The sequence below is a fragment of the Procambarus clarkii genome, chromosome 25, assembly GCF_040958095.1.
Source record: "Procambarus clarkii isolate CNS0578487 chromosome 25, FALCON_Pclarkii_2.0, whole genome shotgun sequence".
Classification (NCBI taxonomy): domain Eukaryota; kingdom Metazoa; phylum Arthropoda; class Malacostraca; order Decapoda; family Cambaridae; genus Procambarus; species Procambarus clarkii.
In genome coordinates this window covers 27,555,359-27,580,988 of record NC_091174.1, presented here as the reverse complement: position 1 = coordinate 27,580,988, position 25,630 = coordinate 27,555,359, and the positions used below count along the sequence as shown (strand labels likewise).

Here is a 25,630-nt window from a genome sequence, read left to right as displayed (position 1 = left end):
TCCTCTTCACTGCTGCTTCTCCTCACAGCTCGAGGTCCTCTGCTCCACTACCTTGGAGTCTCATCAGCTACTTCATCTGCTGGCTTCGAAGTTCTCAGCAACTTCTTCCCCAAAGAACAAACCTGCAACCCATCGACACTCCAATAAAATGTTCCCCTTTAACACAAACAAAAAATATTCACACAATATGTTTGCCTCAAACCTCTATCTGTTCTCTACATACAGTGAGAGTGGACTCCCCCGTTTTGGGCGGGTCCATACTCCACCTCGCCTGGCGGCGGTCCTCACTCGCTGGGAGGGTCTTCCTCCATCCGGAGCCAGGCTCCCTCAGTCGTCCGCCAGTGCTCAGAGGGGGCGGACGTCGCTCCGTGCTCCTCCCTCTTCACTCTCCTATTTCAGGCTTTCTGCCTTATTAAAACATGTCTAACTTATAAATAAACATTGCTACCGTCGCTGGGCACACGACCAACTACAAGTGATCACTATGAACTGGCGTATATCGTGCTTACCACAGATTAACTGATCGAGGGCGCTTTTCCTCTAACGGCGTCTGGTCAGGGCGCTCCACACAGCCCACGAAAATGCCTCTGAGTAGCTTATTAAACTCTGCTCGTCGACCAGGACTTGATACCACAACGTTCTCAGCTCAATTCCACAGCTGGCACGTCTGCACACTTCTCTTCTCTTAGAGATATATCACTAGGGGTTCCCTTCTGGCGGGAGCTCAAACGGAGCGCGGCTTCCCCCTGCGATGTCTGGCACTCAAGTGAGGTCAAGGTCCTCCGGAAGCGAGCCTCACGCCTCCAGCAAAATGTCCACATCTCCTAGCCAGTCATTTATCTATTTTCTTCTGCATTACCCATAATCTCAAACTGTTACACATATCCAAACAACCATTTTACATATGGGTTATTACCTCAATATTTACTAGACCTTCTAATCAGGTCAGGCTTGACGAATAACTCTCAAGGAGGGAGACTCGTTTCTCCTGTAGGCCGAGATCATAACATTGGCCCATACGAGGCATCTCCTATCTAAACACAAAGATTAATCCAGTGTAATTGGCCTGTTATGTTGGACATTGTCTTCTGTGTTGGCATCGATGCCAACACAGAAGCATCGTGTTGTGTGTGTTGTGCCAACACAACACACAATGTCCAACATAACAGGCCAATTACACTGGATTAATCTTTGTGTTTAGATAGGAGATGCCTCGTATGGGCCAATAAGCCTTCTGCAGCCCCTATGTTTATCCCTTATGTATCCCCCCATGTTTTCACCTTCATTGTATTATCACCTGACCTAATGCGGGTATAAAATCAACTAGTATTGTAAGATCTGTTCACTTGAGAATGAACCATGGAGGTTCGAAACGTCGTGCAAATTATACAAATAAGTGTAATACACTCTATAGTAAATCACTTCTTTTCTTCACCTTAAAAGTACGAAAATGAGTTTTGGAGAACTCCTATTTCAATTAAGCCCTGATGCTAAGAAAATAGTTAGAGGGATAGAAGCCCTAAACCAGAAAATAATAAATACAGAATATGCGGTCATATTCAATGAAATATATATATGTATATATATATTGGTGTATACTGGCAGCAGGTTTTCTTTCAAACATGTTTCATATATATATATATATATATATATATATATATATATATATATATATATATATATATATATATATATATATATATATGTCGTACCTACTAGCCAGAACGCACTTCTCACCCTACTATGCAAGGCCCGATTTGCCTAATAAGCCAGGTTTTCCTGAATTAATAAATGTTCTCTAATTTTTTTCTTATGAAATGATAAAGCTACCCATTTCATTATGTATGAGGATAATTTTTTTTTATTGGAGTTAAAATTAATGTAGATATATGACCGAACCTAACCAACCCTACCTAACCTAACCTAACCTATCTTTATAGGTTAGGTTAGGTTAGGTAGCCGAAAAAGTTAGGTTAGGTAGGTTAGGTAGTCGCAAAACAATTAATTCATGAAAACTTGGCTTATTAGGCAAATTGGGCCTTGCATAGTAGGCTGAGAAGTGCGTTCTGGTTACTAGGTATACACTGAGGGTCAGACTGTTGACCTTCCCCAGGATGTAACCCAACAACATATGCCTAATTCTCTATTACTAATTTACTGATAAGTGAACAGCGATATAAGGTGAAAAGAAACGAGCCAACCCATAGTACTACCGAGACAAAATGTTGTCGGGCCTGTCCGGGAGTTGAACCCGGGACCTCTCGCACCCTAAGCGAGAATCATACCACTAGACCAACAGGCCGTTATCTATACATATAACAGCTTCTCACCTGTATCATCCAACCCTGGCTTTGCACCCAGGAGAGGCCACTCCAGACTGACAACCAGTCTATATATATATATATATATAAATATATATATATATATATATATATATATATATATATATATATATATATATATATATATATATATATATATATATATATATATATATATTGTGACGATAATCTCCTTCAAGAGATTGAGCCTGCTCTTCCCTCCAAAAGACGTCGATATAACCATCTATATAAAACAAGTATGGAAGAAATGTCCAACAACAACAACAACAACAGCAAGGTTTGCCAGAGCGCAAAACGTATGCAGCCAGGAACACCTGCTCCACCTCAAACCGCCAAACTACCTGTCTTGTCGCCGGCTCCTCGCTGATTGGCTGTGGGTCAAGCTGCAACTGCACTCCACCCACCATACTACTTGATGTCTGGGGCCGCCACGACCTCAGTCTTCAGAATATTCAGTGCTTTCATAAGGTTAACACGTCTTCTTGGTAGACTAAGCTGTGGCTTACGTGTACTAAGAGAAGTGATAGCTTGAAGCCAATATTCCATCACCTATTTACTTGTTATTTCTTCACTTGTCTTAACGTAACTTTTCATTTTGTCATTTAATTATTCTTATTACTTTGATTTTATTATACGAATTTGTATGTCCATTTTATTCATGTTTTGTTTTCTTTAACATAATTAAAATTTCATTGTTAAAATCTACTTTTGTTTTGTGTGTCTTCTCCTTACCTTACCACAGACGAAGTTCCAGATTTTCTATTTTTTTTTAATTCTATGTGACGAGGCCATACCCCTAGCTTTGAACAGCCGAACACCAACGCGTTACCGTCACAATATATATATATATATATATATATATATATATATATATATATATATATATATATATATATATATATATATATATATATATATATATATATATATATATATATATATATATATCTATCGTACCTAGTAGCCAGAACGCACTTCTCAGCCTACTATGCAAGGCCCGATTTGCCTAATAAGCCAAGTTTTCATGAATTAATGTTTTTTCGACTACCTAACCTACCTAACCTAACTAAACCTAACTTTTTTTGGCTACCTAACCTAACCTAATCTATAAAGATAGGTTAGGTTGGGTTGGTTAGGTTCGGTCATATATCTACGTTAATTTTAACTCCAATAAAAAAAATTGACTCATACATAATGATATGGGTAGCTTTAACATTTCATAAGAAAAAATTAGAGAAAATATATTAATTCAGGAAAACTTGGCTTATTTGGCAAATCGGGCCTTGCATAGTAGGCCGAGTACGACGTTTTGGCTACTAGGTACACCACATATATATGTATGTTGTATATCCATAGATTGTTAATCTTCACTTGTGGTTTATGAAAGTATAGGCTTATGGCATGGACACGAGTTCTCTCACATTAACAGTGGCTTGATGAAAAAATGTATAGTAACCTCTCACTTGTCTAGTGCCCTCGGGAAGTGGAGATATTTGAGGTGTATATATATCTCGAAGTCTCTACTTCTTTTGTAGGGTCTGATGGTTTTGTGGGTTAAGGCGTACTAGTTATTGCAGCTACTGGAAGGTAGTTGTGCTTTCTGGGTTCGAGGCCCACTGGTGGGTGTTGTCCAAAGAGTGTTAATCTTCACATGTGGTTTATACAAGTATAGGCATATATATATATATATATATATATATATATATATATATATATATGTATATATATATATATATATATATATATATATATATATATACATATATATAATTATATATGTCGTACCTAGTAGCCAGAATGCACTTCTCGGCCTACTATGCAAGACCCGATTTGCCTAATAAGCCAAGTTTTCCTGAATTAACATATTTTCTCTAATTTTTTTCTTATGAAATGATAAAGCTACCCATTTCATTATGTATGAGGTCAATTTGTTTTTATTGGAGTTAAAATTAACGTAGATATACGACCGAACCTAACCAACCCTACCTAACATAACCTAACCTATCTTTATAGGTTAGGTTAGGTTGCCAAAAACGTTAGGTTAGTTTAGGTAGCCGAAAAACAATTAATTCATGAAAACTTGGCTTATTAGGCAAATCGGGCCATGCATAGTAGGCTGAGAAGTGCGTTCTGGCTACTAGGTACGACATATATATATATATATATATATATATATATATATATATATATATATATATATATATATATATATATATATATATATATATATATATATATATATATATATATATATATATATATATATATATATATATATATATATGTCGTACCTAGTAGCCAGAACGAACTTCTCAGCCTACTATGCAAGGCCAAATTTGCCTAATAAGCCAAGTTTTCCTGAATTAATATATTTTCAGTAATTTTTTTATTATGAAATGATAAAGCTTCCCATTTCATTATGTATGAGGTCAATTTTTTTTTATTGGAGTTAAAATTCACGTAGATATATGACCGAACCTAACCAACCCTACCTAACCTATCTTTATAGGTTAGGTTAGGTTAGGTAGCCGGAAAAGTTAGGTTAGGTTAGGTTAGGTAGGTTAGGTACTCGAAAAACAATTAATTCATGAAAACTTGGCTTATTAGGCAAATCGGGCCTTGAATAGTAGGCTGATAAGTGCGTTCTGGCTACTAGGTACGACATATATATATATATATATATATATATATATATATATATATATATATATATATATATATATATATATATATATATATATATATATATATATATATATATATATATATTAGTATATTTTGGTAGCAGTCTTTCCTGTAGACATATTTTATTAAAGATGACCGAAAAAGTAAGATTAATAATTCTAACACGAATTTTCTCAATCTTTCGTACATTATGCTTCACTGTTGGAGGTAAATCAAAAATCACTTCTCCAAAATTCATTTTTATTTCTAGTCTGACGCGACACGGGCGCGTTTCGTAAAACTTATTACATTTTCAAAGACTTCACAAATACACAACTGATTAGAACTTGCGTTTCCCTGATTTTATATCTACATTTGAGTGAGGTGGGAAGGGTGATGTGGCATTACATTTGAGTAAGGTGGGAAGGATGATGTGGCATTAGAGGATATTAATAGGGTATTAAAAGTATCAACACAAGACAGAACACGAAACAATGGATATTGAATAGAAGTGTTTGTAGAAAGCCTATTGGTCCATATTTCTTGATGCTTCTATATTGGAGCGGAGTCTTGAGGTGGGTAGAATATAGTTGTGCAATAATTGGCTGTTGATTGCTGGTGTTGACTTCTTGATGTGTAGTGCCTCGCAAACGTCTAGCCGCCTGCTATCGCTGTATCTATCGATGATTTCTGTGTTGTTTACTAGGATTTCTCTGGCGATGGTTTGGTTATGGGAAGAGATTATATGTTCCTTAATGGAGCCCTGTTGTTTATGCATCGTTAAACGCCTAGAAAGAGATGTTGTTGTCTTGCCTATATACTGGGTTTTTTGGAGCTTACAGTCCCCAAGTGGGCATTTGAAGGCATAGACGACGTTAGTCTCTTTTAAAGCGTTCTGTTTCGTGTCTGGAGAGTTTCTCATGAGTAGGCTGGCCGTTTTTCTGGTTTTATAGTAAATCGTCAGTTGTATCCTCTGATTTTTGTCTGTAGGGATAACGTTTCTATTAACAATATCTTTCAGGACCCTTTCCTCTGTTTTATGAGCTGTGGAAAAGAAGTTCCTGTAAAATAGTCTAATAGGGGGTATAGGTGTTGTGATAGTTGTCTCTTCGGAGGTTGCATGGCTTTTCACTTTCCTTCTTATGATGTCTTCGATGAAACCATTGGAGAAGCCGTTATTGACTAGAACCTGCCTTACCCTACAGAGTTCTTCGTCGACTTGCTTCCATTCTGAGCTGTGGCTGAGAGCACGGTCGACGTATGCGTTAACAACACTCCTCTTGTACCTGTCAGGGCAGTCGCTGTTGGCATTTAGGCACATTCCTATGTTTGTTTCCTTTGTGTAGACTGCAGTGTGGAAACCTCCGCCCTTTTCCATGACTGTTACATCTAGAAAAGGCAGCTTCCCATCCTTTTCCGTCTCGTAAGTGAAACGCAGCACGGAACTCTGCTCAAATGCCTCCTTCAGCTCCTGCAGATGTCTGACATCAGGTACCTGTGTAAAAATGTCGTCAACATACCTGCAGTATATGGCCGGTTTCAAGTTCATGTCGACTAAGACTTTTTGCTCGATGGTACCCATGTAGAAGTTTGCAAACAGGACACCTAGGGGAGAACCCATAGCGACCCCATCTACTTGCTTATACATGTGCCCATCCGGGCTCAAGAAGGGTGCCTCTTTAGTACAAGCTTGGAGTAGTTTCCTCAGAATACTTTCTGGCATGTCAAGAGGAGTACAGGCTGGATCACGATACACTCTGTCGGCTATCATTCCGATTGTCTCGTCCACAGGTACGTTGGTAAACAGCGATTCTACGTCCAACGAGGCTCTTATCCCTGTGGCCCGTGCGCCCCGCAGTAAGTCCACAAATTCCTTTGGAGACTTCAGGCTGAAGGCGCAAGGAACATAAGGAGTCAGCAGGCCGTTGAGTCGCTTCGCCAATCTGTACGTGGGTGTGGGTATCTGGCTAATGATTGGCCGAAGTGGGTTTCCAGGCTTGTGCGTCTTGACATTTCCATACGCATATCCAGGTTTATATTCCCCAATGATCTTTGGCAGGTGGAGTCCGGATTTCTTGGCGTTCACAGTTTCGATCAGTTTGTTGACCTTTGCTTTTAATTCGGCTGTAGTGTCCTTCGTTACCCTTTGGAACTTAGTTTGGTCAGAGAGTATGATGTTCATTTTCGCCAGATATTCGTCTTTTTTAAGAATGACATATATTGGCGACTTGTCACCTCTCCTGACAACTATCTCCTTGTTCTCACGAAGGCTTTTAGCTGCCGCTCTAAGCTCGGGGGACAGTATGGTGCTTCTGTAGTTGCCTCGATTCTTTCCTCCTTCTGCAATAAGTTCTGCTTGTAAGGTATCTTTGGTAGTGACCTTCTTTTGTGTCTCGAGGTCGAATATGTCGTCCAACAGAATTTCCAACTCCACTTTCCGGGCCACCTGGATATGGATAAACCTGGATATGCGTATGGAAATGTCAAGACGCACAAGCCTGGAAACCCACTTCGGCCAATCATTAGCCAGATACCCACACCCACGTACAGATTGGCGAAGCGACTCAACGGCCTGCTGACTCCTTATGTTCCTTGCGCCTTCAGCCTGAAGTCTCCAAAGGAATTTGTGGACTTACTGCGGGGCGCACGGGCCACAGGGATAAGAGCCTCGTTGGACGTAGAATCGCTGTTTACCAACGTACCTGTGGACGAGACAATCGGAATGATAGCCGACAGAGTGTATCGTGATCCAGCCTGTACTCCTCTTGACATGCCAGAAAGTATTCTGAGGAAACTACTCCAAGCTTGTACTAAAGAGGCACCCTTCTTGAGCCCGGATGGGCACATGTATAAGCAAGTAGATGGGGTCGCTATGGGTTCTCCCCTAGGTGTCCTGTTTGCAAACTTCTACATGGGTACCATCGAGCAAAAAGTCTTAGTCGACATGAACTTGAAACCGGCCATATACTGCAGGTATGTTGACGACATTTTTACACAGGTACCTGATGTCAGACATCTGCAGGAGCTGAAGGAGGCATTTGAGCAGAGTTCCGTGCTGCGTTTCACTTACGAGACGGAAAAGGATGGGAAGCTGCCTTTTCTAGATGTAACAGTCATGGAAAAGGGCGGAGGTTTCCACACTGCAGTCTACACAAAGGAAACAAACATAGGAATGTGCCTAAATGCCAACAGCGACTGCCCTGACAGGTACAAGAGGAGTGTTGTTAACGCATACGTCGACCGTGCTCTCAGCCACAGCTCAGAATGGAAGCAAGTCGACGAAGAACTCTGTAGGGTAAGGCAGGTTCTAGTCAATAACGGCTTCTCCAATGGTTTCATCGAAGACATCATAAGAAGGAAAGTGAAAAGCCATGCAACCTCCGAAGAGACAACTAACACAACACCTATACCCCCTATTAGACTATTTTACAGGAACTTCTTTTCCACAGCTCATAAAACAGAGGAAAGGGTCCTGAAAGATATTGTTAATAGAAACGTTATCCCTACAGACAAAAATCAGAGGATACAACTGACGATTTACTATAAAACCAGAAAAACGGCCAGCCTACTCATGAGAAACTCTCCAGACACGAAACAGAACGCTTTAAAAGAGACTAACGTCGTCTATGCCTTCAAATGCCCACTTGGGGACTGTAAGCTCCAAAAAACCCAGTATATAGGCAAGACAACAACATCTCTTTCTAGGCGTTTAACGATGCATAAACAACAGGGCTCCATTAAGGAACATATAATCTCTTCCCATAACCAAACCATCGCCAGAGAAATCCTAGTAAACAACACAGAAATCATCGATAGATACAGCGATAGCAGGCGGCTAGACGTTTGCGAGGCACTACACATCAAGAAGTCAACACCAGCAATCAACAGCCAATTATTGCACAACTATATTCTACCCACCTCAAGACTCCGCTCCAATATAGAAGCATCAAGAAATATGGACCAATAGGCTTTCTACAAACACTTCTATTCAATATCCATTGTTTCGTGTTCTGTCTTGTGTTGATACTTTTAATACCCTATTAATATCCTCTAATGCCACATCATCCTTCCCACCTTACTCAAATGTAATGCCACATCACCCTTCCCACCTCACTCAAATGTAGATATAAAATCAGGGAAACGCAAGTTCTAATCAGTTGTGTATTTGTGAAGTCTTTGAAAATGTAATAAGTTTTACGAAACGCGCCCGTGTCGCGTCAGACTAGAAATAAAAATGAATTTTGGAGAAGTGATTTTTGATTTACCTCCAACAGTGAAGCATAATGTACGAAAGATTGAGAAAATTCGTGTTAGAATTATTAATCTTACTTTTTCGGTCATCTTTAATAAAATATATATATATATATATATATATATATATATATATGTCGTACCTAATAGCCAGAACGCACTTCTCAGCCTACTATGCAAGGCCCGATTTGCCTAATAAGCCAAGTTTTCATGAATTAATGTTTTTTCGACTACCTAACCTACCTAACCTAACCTAACCTACCTTTTTCGGCAACCTAACCCAACCTAACCTATGAAGATAGGTTAGGTTAGGTTTGGTAGGGTTGGTTAGGTTCGGTCATATATCTACGTTAATTTTAACTACAATAAAAAAAAATTGACCTCATACATAATGAAATGGGTAGCTTTATCATTTCATAAGAAAAAAAATAGAAAAAATATATTAATTCAGGAAAACTTGGCTTATTAGGCAAATCGGGCCTTGAATAGTAGGCCAAAAAGTGAGTTCTGGCTACTAGGTACGACATATATATATATATATATATATATATATATATATATATATATATATATATATATATATATATATATATATATATATATATATATATATATATATATATATTCGGGTTGGATTTACACTGAGGGTCAGACTGTTGACCTTCCCCAGGATGTAACCCAACAACATATGCCTAATTCTCTATTACTAATTTACTGATAAGTGAACAGGAATATAAGGTGAAAAGAAACGAGCCAACACATAGTACTACCGAGACAAAATGTTGTCGGGCCTGTCCGGGAGTTGAACCCGGGACCTCTCGCACCCTAAGCGAGAATCATACCACTAGACCAACAGGCCGTTATCTTTACATATAACAGCTTCTCACCTGTATCATCCAACCCTGGCTTTGCACCCAGGAGAGGCCACTCCAGACTGACAACCAGAGCACAATTCCATAGTACCCTGACGCTGATAGATGCCTAATACTACTCAACATATGTATATATATATATATATATATATATATATATATATATATATATATATATATATATATATATATATATATATATATATATATATATATATTGATAGTTCCTATCAATATATGATATATATATTAAAGTTCCTGAAGGAATTGCGGGACAAATTGATCAGCGCTACAAAAGACCAGAGAGCAAAAATTTTCTTGTTCCAGCGCCTCAGTGTTGCGATTCAGAGGGGAAATGCCTGTTGCGTCTTGGGCACTAGTCCAACTTCAGAGGAATTCGAAGAATTGTTTGACTTGCAACAATGATTGAACCCGTCTGTGACATTCATCAATGTCTCCCATTGTCGTGTTTTTCAAGAGATCCATAACCTTTAAGCACCTTTTTGCATTATTATTTTTGTATCGACCCATGTATATCTTGTAACCATCAAATACATAATATAGAACAAAAAATAAAAAGGAAGGGGGTGGTAGGAGAAAAGCACACAGAAACTGAATTGGAGGGGATCTAAACATTCCCTCTAATGCGTTATGCGTGGTTTCCTCCGAGGCTATGGGTCCCCCTTTATCCAGCTAGAGGTGGTACTCCCTTCCATTATTTAATATACATACATGTATATATATGTATATATATATATATATATATATATATATATATATATATATATATATATATATATATATATATATATATGTATGTATATATATATATATATATATATATATATATATGTCGTACCTAATAGCCAGAACGCACTTCTCAGCCTACTATTCAAGGCCCGATTTGCCTAATAAGCCAAGTTTTCATGAATTAATGTTTTTTCGTCTACCTAACCTACCTAACCTAACCTAACCTAGCTTTTTTTGGCTACCTAACCTAACCTTACCTATAAATATAGGTTAGGTTAGGTTAGGTAGGGTTGGTTACGTTCGGTCATATATCTACGTTAATTTTAACTCCAATAAAAAAAAAATTACCTCATACATAGAGAAAAGGGTTGCTTTATCAGTTCATAAGAAAAAAATTATAGTAAATATATTAATTCAGGAAAACTTGGCTTATTAGGCAAATCGGGCCTTGAATAGTAGGCTGAGAAGTGAGTTCTGGCTACTAGGTACGACATATATATATATATATATATATATATATATATATATATATATATATATATATATATATATATATATATATATATATGTCGTACCTAGTAGCCAGAACGCACTTCTCAGCCTACTATGCAAGGCCCGATTTGCCTAATAAGCCAAGTTTTCATGAATTAATTGTTTTTCGACTACCTAACCTACCTAACCTAACCTAACCTAACTTTTTCGGCTACCTAACCTAACCTAACCTATAAAGATAGGTTAGGTTAGGTTAGGTAGGGTTGGTTAGGTTCGGTCATATATCTAAGTTAATTTTAACTCTAATAAAAAAAAATTGACCTCATACATAATGAAATGGGTAGCTTTATCATTTCATCAGAAAAAAATTAAAGAAAATATACTAATTCGGGAAAACTTGGCTTATTAGGCAAATCGGGCCTTGCATAGTAGGCCGAGAAGTGCGTTCTGGCTACTAGGTACGACATATATATATATATATATATATATATATATATATATATATATATATATATATATATATATATATATATATATGTCGTACCTAGTAGCCAGAACTCACTTCTCAGCCTACTATGCGAGGCCCGATTTGCCTAATAAGCCAAGTTTTACTGAATTAATATATTTTCTCTAATTTTTTTCTTATGAAATGATAAAGCTACCCATTTCATTATGTATGAGGTCAATTTTTTTTTATTGGAGTTAAAATTAACGTAGATATATGACCGAACCTAACCAACCCTACCTAACCTAACCTAACGTATCTTTATAGGTTAGGTTAGTTTAGGTAGCCGAAAACGTTAGGTTAGGTTAGGTAGGTTAGGTTCTCGAAAAAACATTAATTCATGAAAACTAGGCTTATTAGGCAAATCGGGCCTTGCATAGTAGGCTGAGAAGTGAGTTCTGGCTAGTAGGTACGACATATATATATATATATATATATATATATATATATATATATATATATATATATATATATATATATATATATATATATATATATATATATATATGTATGTATATATATATATATATGTCGTACCTAGTAGCCAGAACGCACTTCTCGGCCTGCTAAGCAGGACTCGATTTGCCTAATAAGCCGAGTTTTCATGAATTAATTTTTTTTCGACTACCTAACCTACCTAACCTAACCTACATTAACTTTTTCGGCTACCAAACCAAACCTAACCTATAAAGATAAGTTAGGTTAGGTTAGGTAGGGTTGGTTAGGTTCGGTCATATATTTACGTTAATTTTAACTCCAATTAAAAAAAATGGACCTCATACGGTATGAAATGGATAGCTTTATCATTTCAAAAGAAAAAAGATAGATAAAATATATTACTTCAGGAAAACTTGGCTTATTAGGCAAATCGGGCCTTGCATAGTAGGCCGAGTACGATGTTCTGGCTACTAGGTAAAACATATATATATATATATATATATATATATATATATATATATATATATATATATATATATATATATATATATACATATATATATATATATATATATATATATATATATATATATATATATATATATATGTCGTACCTAGTAGCCAGAACGCACTTCTCGACCTACTATGCAAGGCCCGATTTGCCTAATAAGCCAAGTTTTTATGAATTAATGTTTTTTCGATTACCTAACCTACCTAACCTAACCTATCCTAGCTTTTTCGGCTACCTAACCGAACCTAACCTATAAAGATAGGTTAGGTTAGGTTAGGTAGGGATGGTTAGGTTTAGTCATATATCTATGTTAATTTTAACTCCAATAAAAAAAATTTACCTCATACATAATGAAATGGGTAGCTTTATCATTTCATAAGGAAATAATTAGAGAAAATTTATTAATTCAGTAAAACTTGGCTTATTAGGCAAATCGGGCCTTGCATAGTAGGCTGACGAGTGCGTTCTGGCTATTAGGTACGACATATATATATATATATATATATATATATATATATATATATATATATATATATATATATGTCGTACCTAGTAGCCAGAACTCACTTCTCAGCCTACTATGCAAGGCCTGATTTGCCTAATAAGCCAAGTTTTACTGAATTAATATATTTTCTCTAATTTTTTTCTTATGAAATGATAAAGCTACCCATTTCATTATGTATGAGGTCAATTTTTTTTTATTGGAGTTAAAATTAATGTAGATATATGACCGAACCTAACCAACCCTACCTAACCTAACCTAACCTATCTTTATAGGTTAGGTTAGGTTAGGTAGAAGAAAACGTTAGGTTAGGTTATGTTAGGTAGGTTAGGTAGTCGAAAAAACATTAATTCATGAAAACTAGGCTTATTAGGCAAATCGGGCCATGCATAGTAGGCTGAGAAGTGAGTTCTGGCTACTAGGTACGACATATATATATATATATATATATATATATATATATATATATATATATATATATATATATATATATATATATATATATATATATATATATATATATATATATATATATATTTTGGTAGCAGTCTTTCCTGTAGACATATATTATTAAATATGACCGAAAAAGTAAGATTAATAATTCTAACACGAATTTTCTCAATCTTTCGTACATTACGCTTCACTGTTGGAGGTAAATAGGCAAATTGGCAGGCAACGTACCTGTGGACGAGACAATCGGAATGATAGCCGACAGAGTGTATCGTGATCCAGCCTGTACTCCTCTTGACATGCCAGAAAGTATTCTGAGGAAACTACTCCAAGCTTGTACTAAAGAGGCACCCTTCTTGAGCCCGGATGGGCACATGTATAAGCAAGTAGATGGGGTCGCCATGGGTTCTCCCCTAGGTGTCCTGTTTGCAAACTTCTACATGGGTACCATCGAGCAAAAAGTCTTAGTCGACATGAACTTGAAACCGGCCATATACTGCAGGTATGTTGACGACATTTTTACACAGGTACCTGATGTCAGACATCTGCAGAAGCTGAAGGAGGCATTTGAGCAGAGTTCCGTGCTGCGTTTCACTTACGAGACGGAAAAGGATGGGAAGCTGCCTTTTCTAGATGTAACAGTCATGGAAAAGGGCGGAGGTTTCCACACTGCAGTCTACACTAAGGAAACAAACATAGGAATGTGCCTAAATGCCAACAGCGACTGCCCTGACAGGTACAAGAGGAGTGTTGTTAACGCATACGTCGACCGTGCTCTCAGCCACAGCTCAGAATGGAAGCAAGTCGACGAAGAACTCTGTAGGGTAAGGCAGGTCCTAGTCAATAACGGCTTCTCCAATGGTTTCATCGAAGACATCATAAGAAGGAAAGTGAAAAGCCATGCAACCTCTGAAGAGACAACTAACACAACACCTATACCCCCTATTAGACTATTTTACAGGAACTTCTTTTCCACAGCTCATAAAACGGAGGAAAGGGTCCTGAAAGATATTGTTAATAGAAACGTTATCCCTACAGACAAAAATCAGAGGATACAACTGACGATTTACTATAAAACCAGAAAAACGGCCAGCCTACTCATGAGAAACTCTCCAGACACAAAACAGAACGCTTTAAAAGAGACTAATGTCGTCTATGCCTTCAAATGCCCACTTGGGGACTGTAAGCTCCAAAAAACCCAGTATATAGGCAAGACAACAACATCTCTTTCTAGGCGTTTAACGATGCATAAGCAACAGGGCTCCATTAAGGAACATATAATCTCTTCCCATAACCAAACCATCGCCAGAGAAATCCTAGTAAACAACACAGAAATCATCGATAGATACAGCGATAGCAGGCGGCTTGACGTTTGCGAGGCACTACACATCAAGAAGTCAACACCAGCAATCAACAGCCAATTATTGCACAACTATATTCTACCCACCTCAAGACTCCGCTCCAATATAGACGCATCAAGAAATATGGACCAATAGGCTTTCTACAAACACTTCTATTCAATACCCATTGTTTCTGTTCTGTCTTGTGTTGATACTTTTAATACCCTATTAATATCCCCTCCTGTTCTGTCTTGTGTTAATGCCACATCATCCTTCCCACCTCACTCAAATGTAGATATAAAATCAGAGATACGTTCTAATCAGTTGTGTATTTGTGAAGTCTTTGAAAATGTAATAAGTTTTACGAAACGCGCCCGTGTCGCGTCAGACTAGAAATAAATATATATATGTCGTACCTAGTAGCCAGAACACACTTCTCAGCCTACTATGCAAGGCCCGATTTGCCTAATAAGCCAAGTTTTCATGAATTAATGCTTTTTCGACTACCTAACCTACCTAACCTAACCTAACCTAACTTTTCCGGCAACCTAACCTAACCTAACCTATAAAGATAGGTTAGGTTAGGTTAGGTAGGGTTGGTTAGGTTCGGTCATATATCTATGTTAATTTTAACTCCAATAAAAAAAAATTGACCTCATACATAATGAAATGGGTAGCTTTATCATTTCATAAGAAAAAAATTAGAAAAAATATATTAATTCAGGAAAACTTGGCTTATTAGGCAAATCGAGCCTTGAATAGTAGGCCAAAAAGTGAGTTCTGGCTACTAGGTACGACATATATATATATATATATATATATATATATATATATATATATATATATATATATATATATATATATATATATATATATATATATATATATATATATATGTCGTACCTAGTAGCCAGAACGCACTTCTCACCCTACTATGCAAGGCCCGATTTGCCTAATAAGCCAGGTTTTCCTGAATTAATAAATGTTCTCTAATTTTTTTTCTTACGAAATGATAAAGCTACCCATTTCATTATGTATGAGGATAATTTTTTTTTATTGGAGTTAAAATTAATGTAGATATATGACCGAACCTAACCAACCCTACCTAACCTAACCTAACCTATCTTTATAGGTTAGGTTAGGTTAGGTAGCCGAAAAAGTTAGGTTAGGTTAGGTTAGGTAGGTTAGGTAGTCGAAAAACAATTAATTCATGAAAACTTGGCTTATTAGGCAAATCGGGCCTTGCATAGTAGGCTCAGAAGTGCGTTCTGGTTACTAGGTTTACACTGAGGGTCAGACTGTTGACCTTCCGCAGGATGTAACCCAACAACATATGCCTAATTCTCTATTACTAATTTACTGATAAGTGAACAGCGATATAAGGTGAAAAGAAACGAGCCAACCCATAGTACTACCGAGACAAAATGTTGTCGGGCCTGTCCGGGAGTTGAACCCGGGACCTCTCGCACCCTAAGCGAGAATCATACCACTAGACCAACAGGCCGTTATCTATACATATAACAGCTTCTCACCTGTATCATCCAACCCTGGCTTTGCACCCAGGAGAGGCCACTCCAGACTGACAACCAGTCTATATATATATATATATATATATATATATATATATATATTTATATATATATATATATATATATATATATATATATATATATATATATATATTAGTATATTTTGGTCTTCCTTGTAAAGATATGTTGTTAAATATGACAGAAAAAGTGAGATTAATAATTCTAACACGAATTTTCTCAATATTGCTTATGTTTTTTTTCACTGTCGATGGTAATTGAAAAATCAATTCTCAAAAATCCATTCTTATATGTAGTCTGACACGACACCTAGACGCGTTTCGTTATAACTTATTACATTTTCAGAGACTTTCGTTTACACACACAACTGTAACCTGTAAACACACATCTATACTTATATTCGCTTTTGGGTGAGGTGATATGGTACAAAAGTTTTGACTGAGGTGATTGACATTTACACAAGACAGAACAAGAACCAATGGGTTTAAAAACTTAAGAATGGAAGTAACTGCAGAAGGCCTTTTGGCCCATAGCATGAACGCTTCCTCTTGATGCTTCTATATTGGTTCTGAGTCTTGAAGTGGGTAGAATATAGTTGTGCAGAATTGGCTGTTGATTGTTGGTGTTGACTTTTTGATGTGTAGTGCCTCGCAGATGTAGAGCCTGCTGCTATCGCTGTATCTATCGATGATTTCTGTGTTGTTTGTTAAGGTTTCTCTGGTGATGGTCTGGTTGTGAGAAGAGATTATATGTTTCTTGATGGAGCCCTGTTGTTTATGCATTGTTAATCGCCTGGAAAGAGATGTTGTTTTCTTGCCTATATATTGAATTCTTTGGGGCTTACAGTCCCCAAGTGGGCATTTTTAGGCATAAACGAAGTTGGTTTCCTTCAAGGCGTTATGCTTGGTGTCTGGAGAGTTCTTCATGAGTAGTTTGGCCGTTTTTTTGGTTGTTATAGTAAACCGATTTACTATAAAACCAAAAAAACGGTCTCCTCGGCCTCCCAACCATTCCCCACTCCACCGTCCTCTCGTCCACCCTATCATTCCTCACTCCTCCATCCCCTCTTCCTTCCTACCATGACCCAAACCCCTGTCCCTTTGTTCTCCCCACTATTCTCCATTCCTCCATCCCCTCGTCTCCACCATCCCAAACTCCGCCCTCCTCTCGTCCTTCCCCATCATTACCCTCTCCCTTGTCCCCTCGTCCTCCCCACCATCTCCCATTTCCGTCCCATCATCATCCCCTCCATTCCCCACTCCCTCGTCCGATGCCTTCCCTTATGGTCTGATGTTCCTATCAGAAAATTGGGAACATCAAGTGATCTGATGTTCCCATCGCTGAAATATAAGTTAAATAATTAACAAATTATACGAAAATATGAAAAAAAAAAATAAAAAAGTAAACTATACTCACGAAATGAACGGTATGGTAAACAACAAAGCTAAATTCCAACGCAATTCACAAAAATAATTAAATAAAAAATATAATAAATCGAAATCTATGAAAATCAAATTTATCAATGAAATCAAATTTATCAATGAAATCGTTAACGTTGAAATATAATTCATAACATATTTAGTACAGCGTGCATGATGCTATTATGTGCAACAGATGGCGCTGTTTTCAAAAACGCATGTTTTTACCTTTCACAGGGATGGCATCAATATAGTATGTAAAAAGACGTGCAAATATGAATACAACATTGTGTCAAAATTTCAGAGCAATTGGTGAAGAACTTTCGGAGATTACAGCGTGTGTTGCTCTTACTCTCTACAGATAGCGCTGTTTTTTTTTTTTTAAACTAGTTTTTTCCTGTCACAGGTGCGGCATGTATGTAGTAGATATAAAAAAAAGACGCGCCTATTTGAATGCAAAACTGGGTCAAAATTTCAACGCAATCGGTAAAGAGGTTTCGAAGATTTCCCACACATGAGAAACACAGTTTTTCAGAAAAATACATGGTTTTTTTTTACCGTTGCAAACGTAACGGTAACGGTATCCTCTGAGACCCTGATATCCTCCTCACAACTTCTTACACCTATGGAACAGTTTCCCCCAAAAAGCAGAACACTCACCAAGGAGGCGATATGAGAAGGGACAGAAGAAAGTGAGCCTCAAGGCAATGTACACTAAAATAGATGGAATTACAAATAAAGCACATGAACTTGGAGAATGGGTACTAGAAGAAAACCCACACATAATAGCACTCACAGAAACACAGTTAACGAAAACCATAACATATGCAGTGTTCCCACAGGACTACTGTGTTGTGAGGAAAGAGAGAGAAGGAAGAGGTGGTGGTGTAGCTTTGCTGATAAGAAAAAGCTGCGGTTTTTGGAGAGGTGGTTATTCAGGGTTGTGAAGGTTTCAGTGACTACATAACAGGTATCATAGCAACTGGAGGACAAAAAATTTTAGTCGAAGTCATATATAATCCACCATCAAATGACAGAAGATCCAGACAGGAATATGATAGAAACAACATGGCCACCATTAACATAATAGAGAGAGCAGCTTCTGTTGCTAGCAGGAATGGATCTGGACTACTAATCATGGAAGACTTCAACAATTCGAAGATAGATTGGGAGAACAGAGACCCACATGGAGGACCAGATATATGGAGAGCTATGCTGCTGGACGTGGCAACAAGAAACTTTCTAAGCCAACACATCAAGGAACCAACAAGAACTAGAGGGGGAAGATGAACCAGTAATGCTTGATCTGATATATAACCTAAATGAGTGGGATATAAGGGAAGTTAGGTTAAAAGCACCCTTGGGAATGAGTGATCAAAGTGCATTGGTCTTTGAGTACCTGGTAGAGCTAAGAGTTATCTCCCCCCGAAAGAAACTAGGAAACAAAAGGCTGGCGACACCTGTTGGATCTAGATGTGAGAAAAACTGTTGGTTCAGACGGGATTTCACCATGGGTATTGAAGGAGTGTGCAGAGGCACTCTACTTGCCACTCTCCATAGTGTATAGTAGGTCATTAGAGATTGGAGACACCAGGATTATGGAAGATGGCTAATGTGATCCCAATATACAATAAGGGTAACAGACAAGAGGAACTGAACTACAGGTCAGTGAACGTGACTTGTATACCATGCAAACAGATGGAGAAGATCGTCAGAAAAAGACTAGTAAAACATCTGGAGAGAAGGGACTACGTGATAAATCGCCAACATGGGTTCAAGGAGGATAAATCTTGCCTTACAGGCTTAATAGAGTTCTACGACCAGGTGACAAAGATTAAGCAAGAAAGAGAAGGATGGGCGGACTTCATTTTCTTGGACTGTCGGAAAGCCTTTGACACAGTACCCCATAAGAGGCTGGTGCATAAGCTGGTGAGACAGGCAGGAGTGACTGGTAAGGTGCGCCAATGGATAAGAGAGTACCTAAGCAATAGGAAGCAGAGAGTTACAGTGAGAGGTGAGACCTCAGATTGGCGTCAAGTCACCAGTGGAGTCCCAGTGGGCTCTGTACTCTGTCCTATCCTGTTTCAGATATATGTAAATGATCTCCCAGAGGGAATAGACTCATTCCTCTCAATGATTGCTGAAGATGCCAAAATTATGAGAAGGATCAAGTCAGAGGAGGACTGCTTGAGGATTCAAGAATACCTAGACAAACTGAAGGAATGGTCGAATAAGTGGTTGTTAGAGTTTAACCCAAGCAAATGTAATGTCACGAAGATAGGTGTAGGGAGAAGGAGACCACATACAAGGTATCATTTAAGAGATGAAATTTTTCATCTCTATAAATATATACATATATATATATATATATATATATATATATATATATATATATATATATATATATATATATATATATATATATATATATATATATATATATATATAATGTTGTACCCAGTAGCCAGAACGTCGTACTCGGCCTACTATTCAAGGCCCGATTTGCCTAATAAGCCAAGTTTCCTGTATTTATATATTTAAAAAAAATCTTATGAAATGATAGATCTGGCTATTTCATTATGTATAAGTTAATTTGTTTAAATTTGAGCAAAAAACGAACGTAGATATATGACCGAACCTAACCAACCCTACCTCTCAAGATATACCTAACCTAACCTAATCTATCTAAACCTAACCTATACTAACGCAACTACGTTATTAATTTATGTTCCAAATATAATAAAATAATAATAATTAAAACAAACTAATTGGAAACAACTTATTGAAAATATAAAATCACTCGTCCTATTAGGCAAATCGGGCCTTGCATAGTAAGCCAAGATGTGCGTTCTGGCTACTAGGTACGAGACACACACACACACACACACACACACACACACACATATATATATATATATATATATATATATATATATATATATATATATATATATATATATATATATATATATATATATATGTCGCACCTAGTAGCCAGAACGCACTTGTCAGCCTACTATGCAAGGCCCGATTTGCCTAATAAGCCAAGTTTTCCTGAATTAGTATATTTTCTCTAATTTTTTTCTTATGAAATGATAGAGCTATCCATTTCATTATGTATGAGGTCAATTTTTTAGCTTGCCTAATAAGCCAAGTTTTCATGAATTAATTGTTTTTCGACTACCTAACCTACCTAACCTAACCTAACCTAACTTTTTCGGCTACCTAACCTAACCTAACCTCTAAAGATAGGTTAGGTTAGGTTAGGTAGGGTTGGTTAGGTTCGGTCATATATCTACGTTAATTTTAACTCCAATAAAAAAATTGACCTCATACATAATGAAATGGGTAGCTTTATAATTTCATAAGAAAAAAAATAGGGAAAATATATTAATTCAGGAAAACTTTGCTTATTAGGCAAATCAGACCTTGCATAGTAGGCCGAGTACGATGTTCTGGCTACTAGGTACAACATATATATATGTATGTATATATATATATATATATATATATATATATATATATATATATATATATATATATATATATATATATATATATATATATATATATATATATATATATATATATATATATATATATATATATATATATATATATGTCGTACCTAGTAGCCAGAACTCACTTCTCAGCCTACTATTCAAGGCCCGATTTGCCTAATAAGCCAAGTTTTCCTGAATTATTATATTTACTATAATTTTTTTCTTATGAAATGATAAAGCAACCCTTTTCTCTATGTATGAGGTCAATTTTTTTTTATTGGAGTTAAAATTAACGTAGATATATGACCGAACCTAACCAACCCTACCTAACCTAACCTAACCTATATTTATAGGTAAGGTTAGGTTAGGTAGCCAAAAAAAGCTAGGTTAGGTTAGGTTAGGTAGACGAAAAAACATTAATTCATGACAACTTGGCTTATTAGGCAAATCGGGCCTTGAATAGTAGGCTGAGAAGTGCGTTCTGGCTATTAGGTACGACATATATATATATATATATATTTTATTAAATATGACCGAAAAAGTAAGATTAATAATTCTAACACGAATTTTCTCAATCTTTCGTACATTATGCTTCACTGTTGGAGGTAAATCAAAAATCACTTCTCCAAAATTCATTTTTATTTCTAGTCTGACGCGACACGGGCGCGTTTCGTAAAACTTATTACATTTTCAAAGACTTCACAAATACACAACTGATTAGAACTTGCGTTTCCCTGATTTTATATCTACATTTGAGTGAGGTGGGAAGGGTGATGTGGCATTACATTTGAGTGAGGTGGGAAGGATGATGTGGCATTAGAGGATATTAATAGGGTATTAAAAGTATCAACACAAGACAGAACACGAAACAATGGATATTGAATAGAAGTGTTTGTAGAAAGCCTATTGGTCCATATTTCTTGATGCTTCTATATTGGAGCGGAGTCTTGAGGTGGGTAGAATATAGTTGTGCAATAATTGGCTGTTGATTGCTGGTGTTGACTTCTTGATGTGTAGTGCCTCGCAAACGTCAAGCCGCCTGCTATCGCTGTATCTATCGATGATTTCTGTGTTGTTTACTAGGATTTCTAGAAATACTAGAAATCCTAGTAAACAACACAGAAATCATCGATAGATACAGCGATAGCAGGCGGCTTGACGTTTGCGAGGCACTACACATCAAGAAGTCAACACCAGCAATCAACAGCCAATTATTGCACAACTATATTCTACCCACCTCAAGACTCCGCTCCAATATAGAAGCATCAAGAAATATGGACCAATAGGCTTTCTATAAACACTTCTATTCAATACCCATTGTTTCTGTTCTGTCTTGTGTTGATACTTTTAATACCCTATTAATATCCCCTCCTGTTCTGTCTTGTGTTAATGCCACATCACCCTTCCCACCTCACTCAAATGTAGATATAATATCAGAGAGACGTAAGTTCTAATCAGTTGTGTATTTGTGAAGTCTTTGAAAATGTAATAAGTTTTACGAAACGTGCCCGTGTCGCGTCAGACTAGAAATAAAAATGAATTTTGGAGAAGTGATTTTTGATTTACCTCCAACAGTGAAGCGTAATGTACGAAAGATTGAGAAAATTCGTGTTAGAATTATTAATCTTACTTTTTCGGTCATATTTAATAATATATATATATATATATATATATATATATATATATATATATATATATATATATATATATATATATATATATATATATATATATATATATATATATATATATATATATATATATATATATATATATATATATATATGACAATGTCAGACCACGGAGGAAAAATGAAACAGGAAATTTCCTTAAGTACTTTCGTATATTAAATACATCTTCAGAAGGTGGAAAGTTTACGAAAGTACTTAAGGAAATTTCCTGTTTCATTTTTCCTCCGTGGTCTGACATTGTCACATTCTTAATCACGTGTTTATTTTCGTGATATACACACACATATATATATATACATATATATCAGTATATTTTGGTAGCAGTCTTTCTTGCAAACATATGTTGTTAAATATGGTCGTAAAAGTGAGATTAAAAATTCTAACACGAATTTTCTCGATATTTCTTATGTTTCTTTTCAATGTTGATGGTAATTGAAAAATCAATTCTCCAAAATTCATTTTTATTTTTAGCCTGACGCGACACTTAAACGCGTATCGTAATACCTTATTACATTTTCAAAGACTTTTAGTTAACACACACACAAGTATAACCTGCAAAGACTAAACAGAGTTCCTACTATGCTATGATTTGAACAGCTTTCATTTTAAATTTTATACCCGCATTTTGGGTGAGGTGATATGTTATAACAGTTTTGGATGAGGTGAACAAAACTTTCAACACAGGATAGAACACGAAACAATGGGTATTGAAGGTAAGAATGGAAGTAATTGCTGAGGGCCTATTGGCCCATATTTCTTGATGCTTCTATATTGGATGCTTCTATCTTCAAGACTCCGCTGCAATATAGAAGCCTCAAGAAATATATATATATATATATATATATATATATATATATATATATATATATATATATATATATATATATATATATATATATATATATATATATATATATATATATATATATATATATATATATATATATATATAGGTTAGGAGCCATGAGAGAGACAGCGGGAACTCATGATCAAACGTTTATCGAAGCAGCCAGACAATGGGACACCATTGCACACCCTCAAGCCCGACCACAAGTCCCAAAAGACCACAAGCAGGCCCACTGGGATAGCCCCATAATGGAAAAGACTGTCACAGCAATGATTGACAACGCTGATGCTGAAAACAAAGCCCGCCTCCTAGCGGTAACAGCACCCCACGCCGGGGATTTTTTATTTGCTGTGCCCAATGCAGCCCTGGGAACTCGCCTCAGTCATGACGCTCTCCGCATTGGAGTTGCCCTTCGCCTTGCCGCCCCGATCCTCACCGAACATAGGTGCATCTGCGGAACTGCGATGGCAGACCAATATGGTCGTCATGGTTTGGTATGTCGTAAATCACAGGGTAAAATCGCAAGACATGAAGAAGTCAACGACATCATCAAGAGGAGCCTCGCCACAGCCCGCTGCCCGGCACAAAGAGAACCACACTTATCCAGACCTAACGACATTCAGAAGCGCCCTGATGGGGTCACCTTGCTACCTTGGAAGGATGGTAAGCAAGTGGTATGGGACTACACGTGCGCTGCCACACTGGCCAGCACCTACCTCCACTACAGCACACGTGAAAGCGGCGGTGCTGCTTCTTTCAGGGAATCGCAGAAAATTATTAAATACAGAGGTCTAGCACACTGCTACAGCTTTGTTCCGATCGGCTCGGAGACCCTCGGTTCGTGGGGAAAATGTGCATTGAAGTTCCTGAAGGAATTGGGGGACAAATTGATCAGCGCTACAAAAGACCAGAGAGCAAAAAGTTTCTTGTTCCAGCGCCTCAGTGTTGCGATTCAGAGGGGAAATGCCTGTTGCGTCTTGGGCACTAGTCCAACTTCAGAGGAATTCGAAGAAGTGTTTGACTTGCAACAATGATCGAACCCGTCTGTGACATTCATCAATGTTTCCCATTGTTGTGTTTTTCAAGAGATCCATAACCTTTAAGCACCTTTTTGCATTATTATTTTTGTATCAACCCATGTATATCTTGTAACAATCAAATGCATAATAAAGCACAAAAAATAAAAATGGAAGGGGGTGGTAGGAGAAAAGCACACAGAAACTGTATTGGAGGGGATCTAAACATTCCCTCTAATGCGTTATGCGTGGTTTCCTCCGAGGCTATGGGTCCCCCTTCTTCCAGCTAGAGGTGGTACTCCCTTCCATATTATATATATATATATATATATATATATATATATATATATATATATATATATATATATATATATATATGGAAGGGAGTACCACCCCTGGCTGGAAGAAGGGGGACCCATAGCCTCGGAGGAAACCACACATAACGCATTGGAGGGAAAGTAGGTCCCCTCCAATACAGTTTCTGTGTCCTT

General features: G+C 37.0%; 3 non-coding genes across 3 annotated transcripts; all 3 read right to left on the bottom strand.

Annotated features, from left to right (window-relative positions):
- Window positions 1-2,230: 2,230 nt before the first annotated feature.
- On the bottom strand, window positions 2,231-2,302 carry TRNAP-AGG (transfer RNA proline (anticodon AGG)). Its single transcript has one exon. It is a non-coding gene; the product is annotated as a tRNA-Pro (tRNA).
- A 7,742-nt stretch (window positions 2,303-10,044) lies between these two features.
- Window positions 10,045-10,116, bottom strand: TRNAP-AGG (transfer RNA proline (anticodon AGG)). The gene has a single exon. It is a non-coding gene; the product is annotated as a tRNA-Pro (tRNA).
- Window positions 10,117-16,549: 6,433 nt separating this feature from the next.
- On the bottom strand, window positions 16,550-16,621 carry TRNAP-AGG (transfer RNA proline (anticodon AGG)). Its single transcript has one exon. It is a non-coding gene; the product is annotated as a tRNA-Pro (tRNA).
- Window positions 16,622-25,630: the final 9,009 nt, after the last annotated feature.